Consider the following 27,515-nt stretch of genomic DNA (forward strand, 5'->3'; position numbering starts at 1 on the left):
GCGACAAGGAGCTCGAATAAGCCGCAGAGAAAGGAGATCTGACCTTTTTAATTTCATAATACAACATACAACTTAAAAAGCCAGTGGAGACAATAGGCTGCTCCATTTAATGCGGCTGAAAATAGCAGAGTTTGTTCCGTTGACAGCTTTCGTATTGAGGATTAGGCTCCAACTGATGCATTTTTAATAGACCCACAGGTTGCCTTTCTGAACTTGAAGGAGTCCTTCCGGGCCTGTTATTTTTCCCTCTCTGTGTGGTTTGATGGCAATTGGATTATATATGTAGAAAACACAAATGCTTGCCAATAAAAATTAGCAGCACTAATTGAACAAGCTGGGGGGCGGTAGATTAAGACTGGTTAATGCAGTAAAAAGTGTAAAATTCTGCTTCCAGGTTCCTGCAGAATAACAAGATTAAAGTGTTTCTTAAACTGGGAGCTGCTAGCTGTTGCAAAACTACAACTCCCAGCATGCACGGACAGCCAAAGGCAGTCCGGGCATGCTGGGAGTTGTAGTTTTGCAACAGCTGGAGGCTCCCAGGTATGATGTCACAGCCCTTAGACTGCTCTGTTCATGACATCATCCATTGCCCTCATTCTGTCACGGAATTTTTTACAGTGTCAAAGTTACTTATGTGCATGTGACCCTAAGGTTGGACCATATGGAAAAGTAGGGAAACAGTATTACAGACAATGATGTATGGCCGTACGCCGTGCTCGACGCAAGATCTGGCAGGACGAGTGGGAGGGCAGATTACTTGAGGCTGCTATTTATGTTCTTTACCTTCATTAACTATAGATTTGTCAAGCTGTTTAATAGCCCCCGCCTCATTCTGCGAGGAAAGTATAGACATATTTATGAAAAACAATGGGCAAGAAGGAATTTATTGTTTACTCTTTAATATGTTATTAACATTAAGGATACTGGATGGATGAAGGTGCCGTCACAGAACGATACTTGGGGATAAAACTTTAGCACACTAAGTCCCATGCATACTGAGGAAATTAAGTTATGAGCTGAATCCACTTGGGCTGTCTTCCATTGTGACTCCCATTGTTTTCAATGGGATTCTGTGGTACTGTTCACACCTCGAATTTCAACGAATCCAGCTATTACTGGAAAAATAAACATGAACTCTTTTGGCGGAAAAGCTCATTAGTTGAATGGACTTTGATTTCCGACGCTTATTTCCACAGGAAAATTCCATGTGAAGTAAGTGGCAATTCTGGGCGGCGCGGTTCTGAGGACCCTCTCCTCCTTATATTTCAGAGACAGATTACAGGGATTTTTCTACCAAGGGCAAGTGGTTTGTGTCTGATCAGTAGGGTGCGAACCATTGGGACTTATTATTGAATCTAGTAGCAGTTGGTCATACATGCGGTCATGCTGTACTGTCACGATGCCGGCTGGCAGGTAGTGGATCCTCTGTGCCAGAGAGGGATTGGCGTGGACCGTGCTAGTGGATCGGTTCTAAGTCACTACTGGTTTTCACCAGAGCCCGCCGCAAAGCGGGATGGTCTTGCTGCGGCGGTAGTGACCAGGTCGTATCCACTAGCAACGGCTCAACCTCTCTGACTGCTGAAGATAGGCGCGGTACAAGGGAGTAGACAGAAGCAAGGTCGGACGTAGCAGAAGGTCGGGGCAGGCAGCAAGGATCGTAGTCGGGGGCAACGGCAGGAGGTCTGGAACACAGGCTAGGAACACACAAGGAAACGCTTTCACTGGCACAATGGCAACAAGATCCGGCGAGGGAGTGAAGGGGAAGTGAGGTATAAATAGGGAGTGCACAGGTGAACACACTAATAGGAACCACTGCGCCAATCAGCGGCGCAGTGGCCCTTTAAATCGCAGAGACCCGGCGCGCGCGCGCCCTAGGGAGCGGAGCCGCGCGCGCCGGGACAGGACAGACGGAGAGCGAGTCAGGTACGGGAGCCGGGATGCGCATCGCGAGCGGGCGCTACCCGCATCGCGAATCGCATCCCGGCTGGAGACGGTATCGCAGCGCACCGGGTCAGTGGAGCTGCCCGGAGCGCTGCGGTAGCGAGAGAGAAGCGAGCGCTCCGGGGAGGAGCGGGGACCCGGAGCGCTCGGCGTAACAGTACCCCCCCCCTTGGGTCTCCCCCTCTTCTTAGAGCCTGGGAACCTGAGGAGCAGACTTTTGTCTAGGATGTTGTCCTCAGGTTCCCAGGATCTCTCTTCAGGTCCACAGCCCTCCCAATCCACCAAAAAGAACCTTTTTCCTCTGACCGTCTTGGAGGCCAGTATCTCTTTCACTGAGAAGACGTCAGAAGAACCGGAGACAGGAGTGGGAGAAACTAATTTGGGAGAGAAACGGTTGATGATGAGTGATTTAAGAAGAGAGACATGAAAGGCATTAGGAATACGGAGAGAAGGAGGAAGAAGAAGTTTGTAAGAGACAGGATTAATTTGGCACAAGACTTTGAAAGGACCAAGATAGCGTGGACCCAGTTTGTAACTGGGGACACGAAAGCGGACATATTTAGCGGAGAGCCATACCTTGTCTCCGGGAGCAAAAATGGGGGGAGCTCTTCTTTTCTTATCGGCAAACTTTTTCATGCGAGATGAAGCCTGTAAAAGAGAATCTTGGGTCTCTTTCCATATGGTGGAAAGATCACGAGTCACTTCATCTACAGCGGGCAAACCAGAGGGCAAGGGAGTAGGGAGGGGGGGAAGAGGGTGACGGCCGTACACCACGAAAAATGGGGATTTGGAGGAAGATTCAGAGACTCTAAAGTTATACGAGAATTCGGCCCATGGTAGAAGATCTGCCCAATCATCCTGGCGGGAGGAAACAAAATGTCGTAAATAATCACCCAAGACCTGGTTAATTCTTTCTACTTGTCCATTGGATTGAGGATGATATGCAGAAGAAAAGTTTAATTTAATCTTGAGTTGTTTACAGAGAGCCCTCCAGAATTTTGACACGAATTGGACGCCTCTATCCGAGACTATCTGTGTGGGCAACCCGTGAAGACGAAAAATGTGTACAAAAAATTGTTTAGCCAACTGAGGCGCTGAAGGAAGACCAGGAAGAGGGATGAAATGTGCCATCTTGGAGAATCGATCAACGACCACCCAAACAACAGTGTTGCCACGGGATGGGGGTAGGTCTGTAATAAAATCCATACCAATCAGAGACCAAGGCTGTTCGGGGACAGGCAGAGGATGAAGAAAACCAGCGGGCTTCTGGCGAGGAGTCTTATCCCGGGCACAGACAGTGCAGGCTCGCACAAAGTCCACGACATCCGTCTCCAGAGTCGGCCACCAACAGAAGCGAGAGATGAGTTGCACAGATTTCTTGATGCCCGCATGGCCTGCGAGATGGGAGGAGTGACCCCATTTGAGGATTCCGAGGCGTTGGCGTGGAGTGACGAAGGTCTTCCCTGGAGGAGTTTGCCTGATGGAGGCTGGAGAAGTGGAAATCAGGCAGTCAGGAGGAATGATGTGTTGCGGAGAGAGTTCAACTTCCGAGGCATCCGAGGAACGAGAGAGAGCATCGGCCCTAATGTTCTTATCGGCAGGCCGAAAGTGAATTTCAAAATTAAATCGGGCAAAGAACAGAGACCACCTGGCCTGGCGAGGATTCAGCCGTTGGGCAGACTGGAGATAGGAGAGGTTCTTGTGATCGGTGTAAATAATAACTGGAAATCTTGATCCCTCCAGCAGATGCCTCCATTCCTCAAGTGCTAATTTAATGGCTAGAAGCTCTCGATCCCCGATGGAGTAGTTCCTCTCCGCCGGAGAGAAGGTCCTAGAAAAAAAACCACAAGTAACAGCATGCCCGGAAGAATTTTTTTGTAGAAGGACCGCTCCAGCTCCTACAGAGGAGGCATCAACCTCCAATAGGAAGGGTTTAGATGGGTCAGGTCTGGAGAGCACGGGAGCCGAAGAAAAGGCAGACTTGAGCCGTTTAAAGGCGTCTTCCGCTTGAGGAGGCCAAGACTTGGGATTGGCATTTTTTTTGGTTAAAGCCACGATAGGGGCCACAACGGTAGAAAAATGTGGAATAAATTGCCTGTAATAATTGGCGAACCCCAAAAAACGTTGGATAGCACGGAGTCCGGAGGGGCGTGGCCAATCTAAGACGGCAGAGAGTTTGTCTGGATCCATTTGTAGTCCTTGGCCAGAGACCAAGTATCCTAGGAAAGGAAGAGATTGGCATTCAAACAGACATTTCTCTATCTTGGCATAAAGTTGATTGTCACGAAGTCTCTGAAGAACCATACGGACATGCTGGCGGTGTTCTTCTAGATTGGCAGAAAAAATCAGGATATCGTCCAGATATACAACAACACAGGAGTATAAGAGATCACGAAAAATTTCATTAACAAAGTCTTGGAAGACGGCAGGGGCGTTGCACAGGCCAAAGGGCATGACCAGATACTCAAAGTGTCCATCTCTAGTGTTAAATGCCGTTTTCCATTCATCCCCCTCTTTGATGCGGATGAGATTATAAGCACCTCTTAAGTCCAGTTTGGTAAAGATGTGGGCACCTTGGAGGCGATCAAAGAGTTCAGAGATGAGGGGTAGGGGGTAGCGGTTCTTTACCGTGATTTTATTAAGACCGCGGTAGTCAATGCAAGGACGTAGAGAGCCATCTTTTTTGGACACAAAGAAAAATCCGGCTCCGGCAGGAGAGGAGGATTTACGGATAAAGCCTTTTTTTAAATTTTCCTGGATGTACTCCGACATAGCAAGAGTCTCTGGGGCGGACAGAGGATAGATTCTGCCCCGGGGTGGAGTAGTGCCCGGGAGGAGGTCAATAGGACAATCATAAGGCCTGTGAGGAGGTAGAGTCTCAGCTTGTTTTTTGCAAAAAACATCCGCAAAGTCCATATAGGCCTTAGGGAGACCGGTTACAGGGGGAACCACAGAGTCACGGCAAGGGGTACTGGGAACCGGTTTTAGGCAGTCCTTGAAACAAGAGGGCCCCCAACTCTTGATCTCCCCAGTGGACCAATCCAGGGTTGGGGAATGGAGTTGAAGCCAGGGTAGTCCAAGGAGGATTTCGGAAGTGCAATTGGGGAGGACCAAAAATTCAATCTTCTCGTGATGAGGTCCGATGCACATTAGAAGGGGCTCCGTGCGGAAACGTATGGTACAGTCCAATCTTTCATTGTTTACACAATTGATGTAGAGGGGTCTGGCGAGACTGGTCACTGGGATGTTGAACCTGTTGACGAGAGAGGCCAAAATAAAATTTCCTGCAGATCCGGAATCCAAGAAGGCCATAGTAGAGAAGGAGAAGGCAGAGGCAGATATCCGCACAGGCACAGTAAGACGTGGAGAAGCAGAGTAGACATCAAGGACTGTCTCACCTTTGTGCGGAGTCAGCGTACGTCTTTCCAGGCGGGGAGGACGGATAGGACAATCCTTCAGGAAGTGTTCGGTACTGGCACAGTACAGGCAGAGATTCTCCATGCGGCGTCGTGTCCTCTCTTGAGGTGTCAGGCGAGACCGGTCGACCTGCATAGCCTCCACGGCGGGAGGCACAGGAACGGATTGCAGGGGACCAGAGGAGAGAGGAGCCGGGGAGAAAAAACGCCTTGTGCGAACAAAGTCCATATCCTGGCGGAGCTCCTGACGCCTTTCGGAAAAACGCATGTCAATGCGAGTGGCAAGATGGATGAGTTCATGTAGGTTAGCAGGGATTTCTCGTGCGGCCAGAACATCTTTAATGTTGCTGGATAGGCCTTTTTTAAAGGTCGCGCAGAGGGCCTCATTATTCCAGGATAATTCTGAAGCAAGAGTACGGAATTGTACGGCGTACTCGCCAACGGAAGAATTACCCTGGACCAGGTTCAACAGGGCAGTCTCAGCAGAAGAGGCTCGGGCAGGTTCCTCAAAGACACTTCGAATTTCCGAGAAGAAGGAGTGTATAGAGGCAGTGACGGGGTCATTGCGGTCCCAGAGCGGTGTGGCCCATGACAGAGCTTTTCCAGACAAAAGGCTGACTACGAAAGCCACCTTAGACCTTTCAGTAGGAAACTGGTCCGACATCATCTCCAAGTGCAGGGAACATTGGGAAAGAAAGCCACGGCAGAATTTAGAGTCCCCATCAAATTTATCCGGCAAGGATAGTCGTAGACCAGAAGCGGCCACTCGCTGCGGAGGAGGTGCAGGAGCTGGCGGAGGAGATGATTGCTGGAGCTGTGGTAGTAGCTGCTGTAGCATCACGGTCAGTTGAGACAGCTGTTGGCCTTGTTGCGCTATCTGTTGTGACTGCTGGGCGACCACCGTGGTGAGGTCGGCGACAACTGGCAGAGGAACTTCAGCGGGATCCATGGCCGGATCTACTGTCACGATGCCGGCTGGCAGGTAGTGGATCCTCTGTGCCAGAGAGGGATTGGCGTGGACCGTGCTAGTGGATCGGTTCTAAGTCACTACTGGTTTTCACCAGAGCCCGCCGCAAAGCGGGATGGTCTTGCTGCGGCGGTAGTGACCAGGTCGTATCCACTAGCAACGGCTCAACCTCTCTGACTGCTGAAGATAGGCGCGGTACAAGGGAGTAGACAGAAGCAAGGTCGGACGTAGCAGAAGGTCGGGGCAGGCAGCAAGGATCGTAGTCGGGGGCAACGGCAGGAGGTCTGGAACACAGTCTAGGAACACACAAGGAAACGCTTTCACTGGCACAATGGCAACAAGATCCGGCGAGGGAGTGAAGGGGAAGTGAGGTATAAATAGGGAGTGCACAGGTGAACACACTAATAGGAACCACTGCGCCAATCAGCGGCGCAGTGGCCCTTTAAATCGCAGAGACCCGGCGCGCGCGCGCCCTAGGGAGCGGAGCCGCGCGCGCCGGGACAGGACAGACGGAGAGCGAGTCAGGTACGGGAGCCGGGATGCGCATCGCGAGCGGGCGCTACCCGCATCGCGAATCGCATCCCGGCTGGAGACGGTATCGCAGCGCACCGGGTCAGTGGAGCTGCCCGGAGCGCTGCGGTAGCGAGAGAGAAGCGAGCGCTCCGGGGAGGAGCGGGGACCCGGAGCGCTCGGCGTAACATGTACTTTTATATCTATGGCAGTGCCATAGTTAGTTAACGCAGCAGTTGCTGCACCACTCACTCAGGAGACAAGAGACCCCCATTTTACCGATCAGTCCCAGCAGTAGGACACTAAGGCCGAGTTTCACTGGTGGACATTCCGCACATTTGAATAATCTGATAAATAACACTGATAAATGTAAGGTAATGCACATGGGGAGGAAAAATCCGGGCTGGGATTATGTATTAAATGGGAGAACACTTGGGACAACTGACGTGGAAAAGGACTTATAGGAGTCTTAGTTAACAGTAAATTTAGCTGTAGTGACCAGTGTCGGGCAGCTGCTGCCATGGCAAATAAAATCATGGGGGGCATAGATGCCCACGACAAGGAAATAATTCTACCGCTGTACAAATCACTAGTCAGACCACACATAGAATACTGTGTACAGTACTGGTCAGATCACACATAGAATACTGTGTACAGTACTGGTCAGACCACACATAGAATACTGTGTACAGTACTGGTAAGACCACACATAGAATACTCTGTACAGTACTGGTCAGACCACATATAAAATACTGTGTACAGCACTTGTCAGACCACACATAGAATACTGTGTACAGTACTGGTCAGATCACACATAGAATACTGTGTACAGTACTGGTCAGACCACACAGAGAATACTGTGTACAGTACTGGTCAGACCACACAGAGAATACTGTGTACAGTACTGGTCAGACCACACATAGAATACTGTGTACAGTACTGGTCAGACCACACATAGAATACTGTGTACAGTACTGGTCAGACCACACATAGAATACCGTGTACAGTACTGGTCAGACCACACATAAAATACTGTGTACAGTACTGGTCAGACCACACATAGAATACTGTGTACAGTACTGGTCAGACCACACACAGAATACTGTGTACAGTACTGGGCACCAGTGTACAAGAAAGATATAGTGGAGCTGGAGAGAGTTCAAAGACGGGCAACCAGGGTAATATGGGGAATGGGAGGACTTCAGTGCCCAGAAAGATTATCAGAATTAGGGTTATTTAGTTTAGAAAAAAGAAGGCTTAGGAGAGACCTAATAACCATGTATAAATATATCAGGGACCGTACAGAGATCTCTCCAGGATCTATTTATACCCAGGACTGTATCTATAACAAGGGGGCATCCTCTACGTCTAGAGGAAAAAAGGTTTCTACACCAACACAGACGGGGGTTCTTTACTGTAAGAGCAGTGAGACTGTGGAATTCTCTGCCTGAGGTGGTCATGTGAACTCTGTAAAAGAGTTCAAAAAGGAGTCTGGATGCATTTTTGGAGAATAATAACATTACAAGTTATGGATTCTAGATTTATAGGGACAGAACGTTGATCCAGGGATTTATTCTGATGCCATATTTGGAGTTGGGAAGGAATTTTTACCTCTAATCTGAGGGTTTTTTGCCTTTCTCTGGATCAACTCAGTAGGGACTCATTAGGGATATAGGTTGAACTTGATGGACTCTGGTCTTTTTTCAACCTTATAGACTATGTTACTATGTTACTATGTCTCCATCATGATGAATAAAGCCTTGTTCATCACCAAATTCCCCTGGATGGTTGAAAGAAGTTGCTCTTGGAGGCTGTTTAGATACTTGGGGAACAGGATAATGACAATTGTGTACAGGGTTATGACACTTGGGGTACAGGATAACATTTTGGGTACAGGATAATGACACTTGGTGTACATGGTAATGACACGCTGACACTTGGTGTACAGTATAATGATACACTGATACTTGGGTTACTGGACAGTGACTCGTTGACACTTGGGGTACAGGAAAATGTTTTGCTGACACTTGGGGTACATGATAATGACCATTGGGGTAAAGGATAATGCCACTTGGGGTACAGGATAATCACATTTGGGGTACAGGATAATGACACTTGGGGTACAGGATATTGACACTTGGGGTACAGGATGATGACACTTGGGGTACAGGATGATAACACTTGGGGTACAGGATGTTTACACTTGGGGTACAGGATAATAACACTTGGGGTACAGGATAATACTCGGGATACAGGATAATGACGCTTGGAGTACAGGATGATAACACTTGTGGTACAGGATGATAACGCTCAGGGTACAGGATAATAACACTCGGGGTACAGGATGATGACGCTTGGAGTACAGGATGATGACACTTGGGGTACAGGATAATAACACTTGGGGTACAGGATGATAACACTTGGGGTACAGGATGATGACACTTGGGGTACAGGATGATAACACTCGGGGTACAGGATAATAACACTTGGGGTACAGGATGATAACACTTGGGGTACAGGATGATAACACCTGAGGTACAGGATAATGACGCTTGGAGTGCAGGTTATTGATGCTTGGGATACAGGATGATAACACTTGGGATACAGGATGATAACACTTCGGATACAGGATGATAACACTTGGGGTACAGGATAATGACACTTGAGGTTCAGGATGATAACACTTGGGGTACAGGATAATGACATGCTAACACTATGGGTACAGGATAAGGACAAGCTGACGCTTGGGGTACAGGATATTGACGCTTGGGGTACAGGATATTGACGCTTGGGGTACATGATAATAACACTTGGGGTACAGGATATTGACGCTTGGGGTACAGGATGATGACACTTGGGGTACATGATGATGACACTTGGGGTACAGGATAATGACATGCTAACACTATGGGTACAGGATAAGGACAAGCTGATGCTTGGGGTACAGGATATTGACGCTTGGGGTACAGGATATTGACGCTTGGGGTACAGGATAATAACACTTGGGGTACAGGATGATGACACTCGGGGTACAGGATATTGACATGCTTACACTATGGGTACAGGATAAGGACAAGCTGACGCTTGGGGTACAGGATATTGATGCTTGGGGTACAGGATATTGACGCTTGGGGTACAGGATATTGACGCTTGGGGTACAGGATAATAACACTTGGGGTACAGGATGATGACACTCGGGGTACAGGATATTGACATGCTTACACTATGGGTACAGGATAAGGACAAGCTGACGCTTGGGGTACAGGATATTGACGCTTGGGGTACAGGATAATAACACTTGGGGTACAGGATGATGACACTCGGGGTACAGGATATTGACATGCTTACACTATGGGTACAGGATAAGGACAAGCTGACGCTTGGGGTACAGGATATTGACGCTTGGGGTACAGGATAATAACACTTGGGGTACAGGATGATGACACTCGGGGTACAGGATATTGACACTTGAGGTACAGGATGATGACACTTGGGGTACAGGATGATGACACTTGGGGTACAGGATAATGACATGCTAACACTATGGGTACTGGATAAGGACAAGCTGACGCTTGGGGTACAGGATAATAACACTTGGGGTACAGGATATTGACGCTTGGGGAACAGAATGATGACACTTGGGGTACAGGATGATGACACTTGGGGTACAGGATGATGACACTTGGGGTACAGGATGATAACACTTGGGGTACAGGATGATAACACTTGGGGTACAGGATGATGACACTTGAGGTTCAGGATGATAACACTTGGGGTACAGGATAATGACAACCTGACGCTTGGGGTACAGGATATTGACGCTTGGGGTACAGGATATTGATGCTTGGGGTACAGGATATTGACGCTTGGGGTACAGCATATTGAGGCTTGAGGTACAGGATATTGAGGCTTGGGGTACAGGATAATAACACTTGGGGTACAGGATATTGACGCTTGGGGTACAGGATGATAACACTTGGGGTACAGGATGATAACACTTGGGGTACAGGATAATGATGCTTGTGTACAGGATAATAACACTAGGGGTACAGGGTAATGACCCTTGGGGTACAGGATAATGACACTTGGGGTACAGGATGATGACACTTGGAATACAGGATGATGACACTCGGGGTACAGGATGATGACACTTGGGGTACAGGATGATAACACTAGGGGTACAGGATGATATCACTTGGGGGTACAGGATGATATCACTTGGGGGTACAGGATGATATCACTTGGGGTACAGAATAATGACACTCGGGGTACAGGATAATACTTGGTGTAATGACACTTGGGGTACAGGATAAGGACACTTGGGGTACAGGATAAGGACACTTGGGTTACAGGATAAGGACACTTGGGTTACAGAATAGTCACGTGCTAGCAATTGGGGTACAGGATTATGACTCAGACAACACAAAAACTAGAAAATGTAACTACTACTAATATAGTGTAAGGTCCCAATTGTGGCCCCTCTCTCTATCTCTTTTTTGGACAGAGTCCTGAAATCTGTTGAGCACCTCTTTTAACCAATTATTTCTTCCCACAGACTAAATTTCTGGGAACAATTCAGAATATTTCCCTGTGTTTTATGGGGGTCTTGTCTTAACATTAATCTACAGCAGTAAGTTCTGCGCTACACAGAATTTTTTGGGCCAACTCCATGTGACCCGTACACAGATCTTTTAATGAGATTTTAATTAAAAAGTTTTTATTAGGACCATAAATATAGTATAAATCACCGGTATATTGTAAATCCCACTTGTAGTAAGGGGCTTACTCTTACTCTAACCACAAGAACGTTTCCTAAGGAAGGAGAATAGGTCTTGGGATTTACGCTACTTTATTAGTGGCTCAAAACTTTAATATTCTACAAGTTTTCTCAGAAGTTCAGTGTCAGCTGAAGCAAATCCTCTGTATCCTCTGCTTGCAGACACCTTGCTGCCTTTAATGAAAGCTTGGATTTGCAGCCATCACATTTTCTCCCCGCCGGTGGCTCGTAAACATCACCCGACAGCCCGATGCTCGTAACATTTTGTGTGCGGGTCTCTCTCTGGGAAAAAGTGAGGAAGCTGTTGAATGATTTTGGAATTGTTTCCCAACAAAATTGTTCTTTACGACATTATCCTCACACTATCTTTGACCTTTTATGATTCATTTTCTTCTAAAAAACTAAAATTTAGTGTTGGAAATTGTTCCTACCCTGCAATATTCAGATATTCCAGGATGCCTTCTGTCCTGGTGTCTCATTATGCGCTGTCATCATTTGCGAGAACGCGGTCCTTGTATTCTCTAAAGTGAGGTCTCTCAATTGCTGTCCCAAACTAGCACAATTTTTACATTCTTTTATCCATCTTTCATCCCCAAGTACCTTTTTTTTTATTTTTGCAGCTTCACTTGACAAATACAGCTGAAGATGCGCTTTGACCCCATTGCAGAAAAGTGCAAATGTGTCAAACAAAAAGGGCCAAAGGATGCCGTCTATCGCAAACCTTTTCCAAAAGAAGCGAGGCCCCTACAAGCTTTCCCTTCCCCTCTGGGCAAGAAGGCACCTGCAAGGATCCAGGATTTAAACTCCCTAAGCCAAAGCTCAGGAATGACCAACAGTGCTCTTGGCTTTCACCTGGGTGCCAACCTGGGTTTCTGATACTCTGGCCGTTACCTCCTGTTACCCCCATTTCTGACTTTAACCTGTACAGTGATGTTCAGCCTGCTTGTATCTCTAAGGACCCTGGTTTTCGACGAAAAGTATATAAATTTAAGATTGTAAGCTTTTTTTTTATTTATTTTTTTATTTTTTTTATTTTGCCAAAGCAGTGTCTCCTCCTTAAAAAGGAGTAATGTGTCAGTAGACTGCTTGTCCAGGGTATTTTCCCCTTGTTGTTGTTGACAAGATGAGACTATGCAGAGTACTGATACGTATTAGAGATTCAGCTGATATTTCAAGGGAAAAATATGCAAACCAGTTGTTCCACAGGAGGAGGAAAATTGTCTCTCTAGTGCCACCTATAGGTAACAGCCCTGTAAGTTCATCTCCGACCAATAAAGAGACATGAAAAATATAAATCTATTGATAAAAAGAAGCAGAGTCCCTCATAGGGAGATACGTCTAGTAAATAGAAGGAAAGGAAGACCATCTAAAGGGTCTGCAAACCTTGTTTTGGTTGTGTATGCAGGCAGAGTTTAGGTGGTGCAGCCTTACGGGTCTTGGCATGGAACTCGAGTCTACCAAATACTACAGTTGGACAAATGAAACCTGATTAGGAACATCGGCCAAACCAGAGTCTTCCCCCTAGACATTCATTTGTAGATTATTGTGTCGGGGTTTGTGACCCTGAAGGGTGCCTAAATAGTTTGTTTTCTAGTAATTTTTTTATCCCTATTCATTTGTAAAGGCTTTTATATGGTTTGGACACTGACAGGGTAGCTTTTTATGGGTGTCACTGTTGTCTTCTTTCCGAAGGAGAACTAATCTGCATCTTGGAACCTGTCTTGCAACAAAAGCCCAAATCTGAACTATTTTAACTTGGCCCAACAACAGTTTGTGGGCAGCATCAAACATCCAAAGAGATACCCCTGAGGACAATAGTACGAAAGGGGTATCTCTATTGGAAAAACATTGTATGGTTTACTGTAATCAGTTACTTTTTATATGGTCAGGAATCGGCTACTGTATTTAGTATAGCTGCAGGGTTTCGATGGCTAAGCATTATTTTCTCCACTAGATCTGGAGCTCTTATGAAATTCCTACTGGACTATCTTATGTCTTTCAGCTTGTGCCAATGTCCAGTCCCAGCCCATTCTGTCAAGTGAAAGTAGGATCAGATATGTGTAATGTCAACACCTTTTTTTCTCGAGATAAGCCACCAAAAGCATCTGACAGTGGCTTATTCTCTTCTCCCTATTGAGAACACATGCCTGCTCGCTGAGCCAAGTGTGCATGTATGTGTGCAGGATGGAAGAATTGCTTGTGATTTGGTTGAAAGCTATTTAAGGATGATGGCCACCTTTACCTATGTATGTATGTATGTATGTACATACCTTCTGTATCATGTCAAGCTTCATCAGAGAACCACAAGAGACTTTTATAGACTTCATTCCTTTAGGCTATTTCACAGATCTTCTGGAAAACTACTTAGCAGAGTATGCGACACCACGTGATCCGAGCTTTATCCAGAGATCTGCTGTTTGAGTGGTCAGACTAATTATCCTGTGTTTTACTGAGAGCTACTGCTGGAGATTTTTCCACAGGTTGTGCCATTCCAGACCCCAGTGATTAAAGTTGGCTAAATGGCTCCCTGAGGCCTAAATATTTTCACATTTCTGACACGTTGCGAGCTCCGCTATGTCTGATTTTACATCAGTTGTTTGTGTAAATTAAGAGATGCTGGCGCTACGTCTATGAAAGATTTGTTTAGTACTAAATTCAGGGAAATCTTCCATCCGCTCGCAAAGTCCCTTCTGTTATTATTTAGAATTTCTGGGAGTAATTTTCTTTAGGAATGATAAACTTCATGCATCATGATAAATGACACACTAATACAATCTCTGGCTGGTAGCTTCTGGTAACAAGGACATGTATATTTTTGTATTACACTGTTGTTGTGGTTTGGTTTGAGAACTATGAATCTTTAACCAAAAACATTGACAATTTATAAATTCCATATTTAAAAGGAATTTGTCAAATGTATTCGCTGCTCAGAACTGTAGCCACTGTTGGATATCTGTTAGGGTATAAAATGTTATTTGTTAGGGTGCCAAACAGCTGAAGTACTTGCTATACTGCTGCGCTTCTTTAGGACTCCTAACCCCTTGAGTGACATACAAAAGAGAAATTCAGGTAGTGGAAGGAAGGTCTCCCTTCAAAATGGTGCAGTGAGCGGCGCTCTCCTCTCAGTAGGGGAGGGCTGGTGAAAAATTCCCGGCAAGGTATGGACTTGATAAAACAATAAACAGTTTAATTTACAAAGGCATGCGAACAACGCGTTTCGAGAGGTGGGACCCCCTCTTCGTCAGTGAACCTGCTCCACCTCCTGGACACGTGATCGGTGCAGGCTGCACTCCTCCATATACCACTCACTATGGGAACAAGCGAGCTGTGGTATTGTGCTCATAGCGCAACACATATAGGTGAGCAAATTTAGACCTATTCCTCACTCTTTCTCCTCCAATAAGCTTAGATGCGCATCGGTCTGTCTGTTTTTTTGCTTTTCATAATACAAAAGAGAAAGAGCTGGGAGATGAGGAGAAGCGTGGAGGCATGCCAGGCTGTGGCACTTAGTGTACCTGTCGTCAACAAAAACTTTTTCGAAAATGTAGATAATACCATTATATGTATATCTGTAATATACATTGGTTAAAAAAATGTGTATATTTTCGTCCCTGCAGCTATTGCCTGAGGAGTCCAAATACAGAAAGTGAAAAAGCAGGACAGTGTGCACTGAGGCTCTAGAATATGCTCCTGGTTCATACATAAGGATTATTGACAAACCAGGAGCCTGCACAGATCCGTGCTTGTCCTAACCTCACTTCCTGTATTTGGACTCCTTATAGAGACACACAGACAATAGCTGCAGGGACAGCATTTTTTCACCCAAAAATATACACAATTTTTGTCCAATGTATATTACATATATACATATAATGGTATTATCTACATTATATGAAAAGTTTTTGTTGACGACCGGTACACTTCAAGCAGCTCTGCTCTGCCTCCTTGACATTTAACTAAGAAGTAAAAAGGCAATTGTTATACCTTTTTTAGCATACACCATTAGCTCCAGAAATGGTACAGTTTGCTTAACACCCTAATAACTATTCAACAGTGTCTACAACTATTAACATCATATACAGCTAACAGAGTTCCTTTAAAATCCACAGAAAACATACAGAAAAACTTTGCAAATAATTGTCTTGTACTCGTTTTGAGTTTAATTGGGGGAGATTTATCAAAACCTGTCCAGAGGAAAAGTTGCTGAGTTTCCAATGACAAACAATTACAGGGACCTCTCGACCTACGATGGCCCCGACATACGATAATTTCAACATGTGATGGCCTCTCAGTACTTACTTACATTCTCTGGTTCCAGCCCCAAGTTCCGGCAGGTAGCCTTTGGCTCCTGTAAGACAACCGGGCTCTTTCCCACATCTGCTTCAGTTGCTATTTTTCACTTGGGCAATGCTCATTCGGTCGCTGCTTTGGTTGCAAAGGTTGTGTTAGGTTGCTAAGCCTTTAGCTGAAGATTAAGGTACATTTCTTTCCTGGCTCTAGTTCCTGTACATTGCTATTGACTACTGTATTTGATTTTAATCTTTACCTCGACCTTGTTCCTGGCAATGTCTCCCACCTTGTCCTTCGGATTTTCTGTCTGGTACCTGCTGTTCTACTCCTGCTTCTCTGTTTCTGACTCATCTCCCATCTTTTCATCTGTACCGCTTCTAACCCATCTCCTGGTGACACCCTTGGCTAAGTTCATGACTACGTTACTACTGTTCCAACATTACAGTTGCCAACCGATGACCATTCTAGGTACTGCAACCTGGGGATCTTCCTGCTGCATAGTATATACCTCCCTGCAGTAGTTACACAGGTTCTCATGGGGGGAAAAAATATATATGTAAATGATCAAGCTGCATATAGCATCGCTCATCTTTCTGCCCCAGTTAAGAAATCATCAAAATCCATTTGTTTTGTGGTTATGTAATATAGTCCTCTTCCCTACTTTCTCTAACTACTTCCTGGTTGAGCAGTTGCCACCACGCCCCCTTCCATAGACTTGCATTGAGGGGGCGGGGCTTGACGTCACAATACTCTGTCCCCTGCATCTCCCATTATTAGCCAAAGAGCGATCCTCTCTCTGTGCAGCTGAGAGACGGGGGTGCTGCAAGAGAGATCGCAGGGGTCCCCAGCGGTGGGACCCCCGCAATCAGGCATCTTATCCCCTATCCTTTGGTTAGGGGATAAGATGTCTAGGGGCGGTGTACCCCTTTAATGGCTATGTTGTGAGATTACCACAACGCTGTTTCTATCTTTTTGTGAACTTGCTTTTTCCTGTTGGAGTTGCATTTCTCCAACTATAAAACCCATAATTCTTTGTGTGTAAGTGTGAGGCCATTTTTCTACCTCCCACACATCAGCCACCGCAGCCATTGAAACACACCTGTGTTGCCTTCAATTCAATTCAATTCAATAGACCAGTGTTTTCTAACCAGGCTGCCTCCAGCTGTTGCAAAACTAAAATCCCCTGTAAAATAGTCCCCAGCTGCCGAAGTTGAGTTGTTCTTTTCTGTCTGACAACAGTGCTCTCCTCCTCTGGACAGTTCCTGCCATGGACAGAGATGTCAGCAGAGAGCACTGTTGCCAGACAGAAGAGAACATCTCAACTTCAGCAGCTCATAAGTACTGGTAGGATTAAGATTTTTTAATAGAAGGGATTTACAATTCTATTTAACTTTCTGAAGCCAGTTCATATGAAAAAGATTTTTTTTTACACCGGAATACCCCTTTAACTACACTAACTTTACAGCCCCTATAGCATAGTCAAAAAAAAAAAAAATACACCTTTTAAGTAAAAGACCAGGGGATCCCTTAGGTGGCACACCCCAATCTAACAAGTACCAATGGAATTTGCTTTACCCCTGTTCCCTGGTTCCCACTTGCCTCAGGCCCCCCATTGAGTTTAGTGGAGCAGTGGCTGAGCTAGCACGTGTCCCTCTCCATTGTGTCCTCTGGAAGTTATGGAATTATCTCATCATGCTTGTCTGGTCAGAAAAGGGGGAGAATAAAAAGCTGAACAACAGGTAACAGTCCTCACCATTCAAGCTGCCCAGTTCTCCAGTTTTATCTAATGTGTGTAACCAGACTGGAGCTATAGGTTTAATACAAATATTTGTACTAACAAAAACCTACCAGGATGGTACATGAAACCTACAATAAAACTTGATGAAAAGAGTACAGTCATCAACATTCATTTATCTTTGGTAATCGAGCCGAGGAACAACAAATATTCACAGATGGTAGAAAAAAGGGTAGGCCCAGGAACAGTTGTGAGACTTTGACCCCTAATAGCGGGAAGCTTACGATGCACTCTTGATTTTCTCCTTGTTGCCATTTCTAAAATTAAATGGGAACCTTGAATCACTGGAGACCATGGAAACTAGTATGAAGACTGTAATTGGTTCATGAAGCAGGTGTATGTGTACATGACCACCATATGGAGAAACTCCTTTAGATGGTGGCCTATGTTGCCTCTTCCATAGTTATGGTGACTGCATATTTGTAGCTACTGACCTCTGTATGGGGGATTTGGATATTCCTAGAATCGGTGATGTGTCTTCTCTTTGTATTGTACTGTTAGCTGCGATCTTTGCACACAAATAAGAAGTGCATCATATTGACATTCCTGGCCTATCGTCTCAGCTGTTCCCAGTGGAAGGAGAGGGCTGCATGATTAATAATTACACATCATCGCGTGCTCTGCGGCAGCCCCAACACCAGGGCTCTTTAAATCAAAGGCCGTCAAACATTCTTTCGGTTAGGAAAACATGAGGCGCTGCCATTGCTGTAAATGAAAAGTCATAATTTTTCAGCAAAGGCCCTGCTGTATTTAACAGGTCAGGCTGTGTAGGACGAGGGTGAAAATTAAGTGTCCACAGATGTTCTGGAAATGCAGCTCAATTATGCGTCTTTTTATTGGGTGCGTTATAGAAATGTAAGAAACATGGAAGAAAATGTTAACAATTCAAATACTAAAGTAATGCAATGCAAAGCCTTTAATTTTCTTTTTGAGTCTAGATAATGTCATAATGACACAGGCCAACAGGTGGTTGGTTACTTAGCTGGGACAAACGCCGGCAGAGTGGCTGCCATCGAAGGGTTTCATCACCATCAGCCATGAGATATAGGAATATGTGAAACGTAGATGTATGTGATGGTAGTCATTGTTAGGAAGGCTTAGCTCAAGTATTTGTACCATCTTGATTCATCCTGTGGTACTTGTGGTGGTCTTCTGTGGATAGTCCCTTGTCACTTTAAGGGTTTGTTCACTCTATCGTTTCTTTCTGTCAGAAAAATCTGCTGTGGAATCAGAGGCATTAATCCCATACATACACTTGGATTACTCCTGTGGATTTGCAGCCATTGAACTAATGGCATGGATTAGTCCCACTAAATGAAGCCAACCCAAAACCTCAACCAAATTCACAACATTTACATCCATAAATACAGTACAGCTATATATTTTTTATGCAGATTTGATGGCCCCAATGGATTAACCTAAGGTTACCACCCAAAATCCATAATCAACTTAAGTAACCACCGTCATGTTTATTGTAGTTTTCGACAAAAAAAATTGAATATCCATTATATTAATGGTCCCAAGTGTTCAAATGTGTTTATTCATAGTGGATGAATAAAATAATACTTTTTCTTGGTGAGCCGCAACTGATACCCTCTGTCTCTTTTTTTGTTGGCGTAATCATCCTCTATCTTTTTGTCTATCTTTCACATACCTCTATGGGATATGTTTAGTTACCCCATATGTTCTCTATTCATTAATACCTCATGGAAATTCAGAAGACTTGCGGCTGTGTACGTTTCGCCTTCTGTCAAGTTCTATGTTTCAACCTTTCACTCATCTGTGGTTCACGCACGTTAACACCTCGCATGTCCCTTCTGGGCTTTACGTTACTGAAAACAATATAATTCTGTCCCGTTTTAGGCCTTAGTCGTGAGAATGTTAATAAAAGGCTTGTTATTAAAGAGGGAGGGAAAGTGCGGGGAGCGGTACCTCGAAGTATTCAGCAGGGAAAAAGAAAGTTAAAACGGTTCCATTCCCTAAAGTCCCAAACAGGACAATTAGACGTATTCAAAATATTTTGGGGGTTATATGAATAGATTGTTAATCCTAGTCATTCTGGGGATCCCTCTGGGCCATTACTGTTGTTCTTGGCTGATGTTTCAGCACTGAGTCATTGACTCTCATGGTGGTAATGTTTAAAGATGTGGTTCTGGAGTCTTAACCCAGGGGCTCTTGTCAGTGTAGGAGCCTTACTCATTTGTCACTGGGGACCTTGGAAGAGAAGACAGGTGAGTTAGCGAAAATGTACACTATGAGCAATGTCAGACACATTACCGTGTAAGCCAAGGCATTGGACAACAGAATGTAGATAGAGTAAAAAATATATATATTCGTTTTAGCGTTAAATGGGCACTTTAATTAAAACAAATTTTTACTATTGCACTCCTTATGGTAAATAAAAAAAAAAATTCTAATATACTTTGTCTAAAAATTTTTTGCTTTTCTATATTTTATATATGCGTTTAAAAAAAGCTGCCACTAGGTGTCTCCCTACTTGTTCAGAGCACATTTCCCCCAATCTCTTGCACAGATTTTGGACTCCTTCTGGCCTGGCAGAAGTCCAAAATCAGGAAATGCAGTCCTGGAGTGCTGAAGGTGTGTGTGTGCAGCCTTAGCCAATCATAGCTCATCTCACACACTGAACTGTTCTGGGCTGTGTGTAGCAGAGTGAGGGATGCAGTTCTCCCCTGTATGGCTTCAGATGATGTCACGTCTGCTGGGGAACGCCCCTTCCCAGTCTGTGAATCTGTCTGAGACTGAGCAGAAAATATAGAGCGATATCAAGGTAGAAAACGAAAAAAATACTAAAAATAAAGGCAGGGGGGTTTATCATGATGGGGGCAGTGAATTGGGAGGATAATAAAATTTATCAAGATCATGAGAGGTACTCTTTAAAGGGGTACTCCCGTGGAAAACTTATTTTTTTTTTTAATCAACTGGTGCCAGAAAGTTAAACAGATTTGTTATTAAAAAATCTTAATCTTTCCAGTAGGAAAGTATCTTTCTTTTTAGGGTCTGTATACTACAAAGGAAATGGTTTTCTTTTTGGAACACTCTGTCCATTTTAGGAACTGTCCAGAGCAGCATATGTTTGCTATGGGGATTTTCTCCTACTCTGGACAGTTCTTAAAATGGATAGAGATGTCAGCAGAGAGCACTGTGGTCATGATGTCAGCAGAGAGCTCTGTGTTCCAAAAAGAAAAGAATTTCCTCTGTGGTATTAGGCAGCTAATAAGTACTGGAAGATTTTTTAATAGAAGTAATTTACAAATCTGTTTAACTTTCTGGCACCAGTTGATTTAAAAAAAAAAAAAAGTTTTCCACCGGAGTACCCCTTTAAGAACTTATTGCACCACCTTCTTTTAATCCATGTTACTTATATGGTGCAAGCAATTGATGTCACTACAACATTTATAGGTCAGGTACAGTGTAACTTTTTATGATGTACCTTGTACTTTTGCAAGACAAAGTAAGTGAATGTTTTGGCATTACTTGGATTTTTGACAGATTAGACCACATTTTATTAATAATCAGTGCAGGGTTCACTTTTTCTTGTACTAGTTTTCTACATTATTTGTTTTTCTTAATCAGATAGCTGTGATTTAACATTGTCCTGAAAATAATACACTACAGCAAACAACCCCCACCCAGTTAGAGACATAAAAGCAAAAATAAAAATGGAGACAACTAGGATAACATATATAAATATATAATTAAATATGCCAATGAGGCACCCAAATATCTAAAATATTCTGAATGACACACAAAAAACTACAACAATTAAACTGTACAGATGGTTTATAGTGCATTATTAATCCGATTTTTCTAAACTTTACCTTTAGTGGAGAACCTACATTGGACACTGTATTCTCTCTATCTAACCCTTAAATGGCTTCCCTCTATGACATTCATATGTCCACCTTTGGACTTCGTAAGATAACCTTTTGATGATGGACGTCATCATTGTCTGCGCCCTTCTCTAATAGGCATCTCCAAGACCTTTTCTTAACTCTCCTGGCAAACAAGAAGAGGAGGACCAATTCTTCATTTCCCTGGGAGAGTGTGCTAGAAGTTTGAGCTCTTCTCATCCGACCCCCAGAATAAATAACAATTTTTTGACAACCTCTAAGCAGTCGGGAAGAGATTTTGGTTGAGGGGGAGCAGGCTTGGGTCTGTTGTTAATGGCACCTGCAAAACTATGAGCGTCTTTATGAGTTTTAATAGGTGATTAATCATGATTTTTGTCAAATTTTTCACATGTCTTTATTTCTTGGCTTGTCCTTGCAGTCTATTAAAACATAAATCCCTATGTTCCCACCATGCTTAGGAACACAAAGAAACCCACCCAGTTTGGTCCAGATGTCGTCCTGTTTAGTCCCACATGCCCAAAAGTTTTACGGAAGCATCCGGGGGTCACTGAACTGAATTCTTCATCCCTTTACTCACTAGGGGAGCATATTTATTGTGCTGTCAGAGACGTGACTGCCTGATTTCTGCTGGAGCTATATCTTTTTTTGCAAGTTATTATGGTGGCATAAAACGAGCAAGCTTCATTGTGGCTACAATCATTGCTCGTAAATTCAGTCCTACTTTAGAATAGCTTCTTCTCTGAGATGAGGCTGTCATCGAGGAGGACTTTAGTGAAAACACATGCCGTAAGTTTAAATGACATTGTTTTGGGACGAACAAGGTAATAGCTGCACATAGGTCCTGTTCAGATGGGCTCTAGTAAATAGACTGCTAGAAACAGGGAAGGAGCGCGTCATAGCTTAATACAGCAAGATGATGGGAATCGCACAGTATGGTTTGTGCTAACCCCAATATGTTGGGCAGCCCATACAAAACAATAGATAGTGGAAATAATTGGATCCTTCTGCAGCCCTCCTGGATAATGGACCAGCTTCAAAAATAAGAACGCAGGGTTTCCAGACGCTGATCGGACCAACTCAGGAGTTGATAACGTCCACAGAAAGGGTTTAATGGACCAGCATGCGAGGCGTTTCACAACACAAACGCTGCTTCATCAGGCATGACAGGTGGTGGAGCAGTCACCATTAGATAGGATACACTAACGCTTACATGACCAAAGGACATAAAATACAACAATAAGATTACAAATGATTTGCATTAAAACAAGTGAATATATTTCTTACTCTGCAAAAGATCTATATTATATATGCTATACATAAAAATATATTGTTTCGTTCAAACCCTGAAATACCAATACCTCAGATGTCAGCTACGTTTCCCAGTGATTGTTCTTCTTCTCTTTTGTCTCTGTCATCATTTACCATAACCTTAATGAGCCATGCATAAATTTATTTTATTCAGCAACTTTGTCACAGAGACATTACAGGAGAGGTTTTCAGCCATGTATACCTGTTTTCTGGTGCAAAAAATGTGGTAATTTCTAGTGCATGCCATGCTTGCTAAAATTTAACCCTTTTAAAGGCAGTGTGATGGCCGTCGGGGTTGCCCGGGGAGCTTGTGCTGTCTTTTTCTCCCGCTACAAAATAACGGCATCCAAAGGATCCCATTATAGTACATGGGATCCATCAGGACCTGTTATTGACAGTTGTGCCCCATTCCGATAACGCCGTTAGAGGCTGGAAAAAAAAAGCCGAACGGCCGTTTACGGTCGGATCGCAGCGGCAGTGTGAAAGTAGCCAAGCATATTTCTAAATGCTGTTAAAAACAGGCAAGATGGCTGCCTCCACAATAATGTACAAAAAAATGAAATACAAAATTTACAGTCAGAGAAAAGAAACAGGTTAGAAAAAATTTATGTTTCCGTATCTCACTCCAATTCCATTCAGTAAAAAAAAAATAAAAATTTACAAGGATTAGTGATACTAGAAAAAAAAAAAATTAATTTCCCCCGAAATGGCACCACTCCTTTTTATGGTCTGGTATCAGTCTTAATGAAATCATCAGACACATCAATAGACCAGTGTGGTGCTGTATCTCCACCAAAAAGCTATTTTGTACACGTATGTCTCTTTTAAGAAAATTCTGAAATTGACCAGAATCCAATTCTTCAAATGCAAAAGTTAAAAACGCTTTTTGATTTCTCTGCAGTGTTTAGTCATAGCTGGGACTGACCCCCCCCCCACCCCCCCAGCCCACCCCCATTCTAACCTAGCCTCACCTGTAGACCTGGCACGTTTCTGAAAACCAGCTTCTGAAGACAAATGACCCTGTTCACGGGAAGCCCCTGACTGTTAAATAAGCATATCCAGAATGTCCCAGCAGCAGAGACAAGCATAGCCATAGATCATCACTTTATAACACTAATATGTGTGCAGCGCTGTGACCTGTGTATAAGTTCCAGTTATTTATCAGCAGGCCTGCTTAGAAATATAACAACCTGCTTGTCACCTAGAAGGATGCCCTGTCTCCTCTGTGCTTTACGTTCCTGATGTATGTTGCTTCGAATCCCTGAAAAAAAATAAAAAGCTGTCCGCTGCGGCCATTTTGTCTGCCTGCATCCTTATAATGAGGAAGCGAGTCCTAGAGAACAGTCCTGACTTTGTGGGGCCTTTTTATTGCATGAAATATATAGCCATGTTTCAGCCATGTGGCTTATTCAGCCATTTTTCACTATCATTTGGCTGCTCGGGAGTCCATTTCGTACACCTGTCCCGTGAAAAGGCCTCATAGATTATAATATCAAGTATGGAAGTTCTGACTCATGACATTTGCATGCTGGATCTTAAATATGTATTCATCATAACTCTTTTTTTCCTCTATCCTCCCAGAATTCCAGGCACTGCAACTTCACTTCCAACCCTTTTCATTTCTCTGAGGATTCTAGTTTGTTAATTCAGTGCTTGAATTTTTGTAGACACTGATGCAGAACTCCCTCCATGTAGTTGATCCTTGAGCGTTGAATCACAATTTTTCAGGTTAAGTTGTCATGTGTGTGCGTAAGGAGTAGTATTTCTGGCCATTAAATTACTTCTATATTGTATACTTGTATAGTACACCGTAGGCTCATTCTTTAAAGGAGAACTCCAATAAAAGTAAACATTTTCCCTATCCACAGGATAACCCCTTATCATGCAAGTTTGAGTCCACAAATAGAAAGGATTTTATTGGTCCAAGATTAGGGGATAAGTAGCTGATCCCGGGGGTCCCACTGCTGGGACCCCTCGCGATCTCTGAGATGGGACCTTGGCTCTGTCAGTGAGGAGCGTTTGTCGTCTACTGGTAGACGGCACACCCTCCATTCATTTCTATGAGAGTGCTTATGATGTCTGAGTGCTGTACTCGGGTCTTTTCGATGCACCCATAGAAATAAATGGAGCACGTGCTACTAATTCCCTATGCTGTGGAGTTAATTATTTTTTTTTAAATGGATTTCTCCTTTAATCTTCACTTGACACTACAGGGGTGTGGAAATTAAAAAAAAAAAACTACTTGTCCAAGGGACTAAAGCGGAACACAATCTACTTGTCCCTCAAGAAAATCCACTTGTCCTGGTAGATAAAATAATTTCAACCAAAATAGTACGATCCCCCCCACTAGACCACCAGGGATGGTTATAAGATCCCTTTAGACACTGCTGACAACTTAGACAGCGGTGATCTAATGGTTTAGTAGCCGGCCACGGTGATCGCAGCATGCCAGGCTATTAGCGGCGGGAGAGCTGTAGATAGCTCCTTCTACACCCGAGGCAAGCCCCCCCCCCCCCATCTGGCCCCTATAACTCCAATTTTTCCATATACAGGGATGAGAGCAATCTTATGTGCCGTGATCTGTAGTTTTTATAGGAACCATTTATTATCAGAACTTTTATCAGGAAAGGGGCTTATTCACATATATGCACTTCTTAAAATATTTTAATCACTATTTTTGAGTCTTCATATGGACTTATATATGGAGTCTTTTGATAGGAAACCACTGAAAGCCGCTGTGTTCCTGGGGGGGAGGTTATGCTTCTCCAGTTTGTGTGGTGCATTTTATTTACTCTAATTTATAATGTGTCAGAAAATGCTGGAAGTTGCATTTAGTTAGTAGATAACTACAACTCTCAGCATGCCCTGATACAGCCTATGGTTGTGTGGGTGTTGCAGCATGTTGCACTGTATAGTAGTACAGTTAAGGTTATTGTGTAACATGCTGGGAGTTGTAGTTTTGGTTCATGTCAGCTGCAGAGCCATAGGATGTGTCAAGGAATAAAGGGAATTGCAGTTAGTAACTACAACACTCAGCATGCCCTGATACAGCCTATGGCTCTGTAGCTGACCTGAACCAAAACTACAACTCCCAGCATGTTACACTTTATAGTTCTACAGTTTAGGTTATGGTGCAACATGCTGGAAGTTGTAGTTTTGGTTCGGGCGTGTTTGCGTGAATCCGTGGGGCTCTTGGTCGGCGGGTGAGTATGAAGGGGGGTGGGATTCTGGGGGTGCAGTTCAGTCCGCCCCTGAACAAAACATACATGCATACATACACCGGCCACTGCCCCCTATATCATACATTATATATATATATATATATATATATATATCTCCTACAGGCACATCATACATATACCCGCCGCTGCCCCCCCACATCATACATTACATACACACATCATGCATACACCATACACACATCATATGTACACATACACTCACACCATAAATATACATCATACATATGCACGCATCATACATACACCTGCTGCTGCCCACCCCACATCATACACACATACAACATACACATATATACACTTCATATATACACATGACACATAAACCATACATATGCACACATCATACATACACCCGCCGCTGATACACCCCCTAATCATACATTACATACATAAACAACCTCCCTTCCTGCCGCCTGCATGCTCAGCCTCCTCACCTGAGCCTGTGTGAGGTAAAATCCCCAGCCCGTGCAGTGCAGTTCAGTCTCCTCACACACGTCCTCTCCCCTCTCCCCGCTCTGTATTCGCCCCCCCCCCCCCCCCCCCCCCCGTGAAAACTTGAAATCTCCCCGTGATGAATTAGGTCCTGTGTGTACAGAGCAGGGGAGGGGAGGGGAGGGGCTGTGTACGTCCTCATTCTCCCCTGTCTTCTTGTATTATGCAGAGCTGCGCCCTCCATACTCCGGGAGGGGGGGCGTGGCTTAATCATCTCCTGCAAACCGTCCGCGGGCTCTGCCCTCGCTCTTCCCTGCTCTAGCCTCGGCAAACTTCGGAGAGCGGAGGGGAGGAGCTGTGATGTGAGATCCCCTCACACCAGCTGGGGGGGGGGGAGGCTCTGAGCAGCGGCCCCCGGCTACTGAAATCAGCTGGGGGCCGCCAGTGCCCCCTCCATACACTCTGAGCGCCGGTGTGAGGTGCAGACTTGCATCGGCTCCTGCGCCTCACACCGGCATTAAAGAAAAATACGGGGGAAGTCGGTCTGTAGCTTCTAGCCCGATACAGGGCTAAAACTATGACAAATTCACCTGCCCGGCTCTCAAAACTACTTGTCCCGGGCGTCAGGCGATAGGATTTCCACATCCATGGACTAGATGAGTGGATTTAAAGTATCTGCTATAGCATAGCCTATACACTGCACACACAGAAGAGTGTAGTCTGCTCCCCTATATCTCCATAGCCCACACAGAAGAGGGTATTCTGACCCCCTCTATCTCTGTTACGCAGACACAGAAGAGGGTATTTTCCTCCCCTATATTTCTCTATACTCCTTCAAAAGCAGCAGCAGCATGGAAGATATTTTAGAGCAGTACAGAGCAGGGGGGACCACGCTTCTCTGTGTGTCTCTCTGCCTCTTTCTCAATTGACAGCTATGTCCTCCACCCCCCTCTTATAGACGGGGG

General features: G+C 44.6%; 1 protein-coding gene across 2 annotated transcripts in view; it reads left to right on the forward strand.

Moving 5' to 3' along the window:
- Window positions 1–27,515, forward strand: part of STX8 (syntaxin 8) — a 226,433-nt gene that overhangs the window by 82,381 nt on the left and 116,537 nt on the right. The window lies entirely within an intron of this gene.

The sequence above is a fragment of the Hyla sarda genome, chromosome 13, assembly GCF_029499605.1.
Source record: "Hyla sarda isolate aHylSar1 chromosome 13, aHylSar1.hap1, whole genome shotgun sequence".
Classification (NCBI taxonomy): domain Eukaryota; kingdom Metazoa; phylum Chordata; class Amphibia; order Anura; family Hylidae; genus Hyla; species Hyla sarda.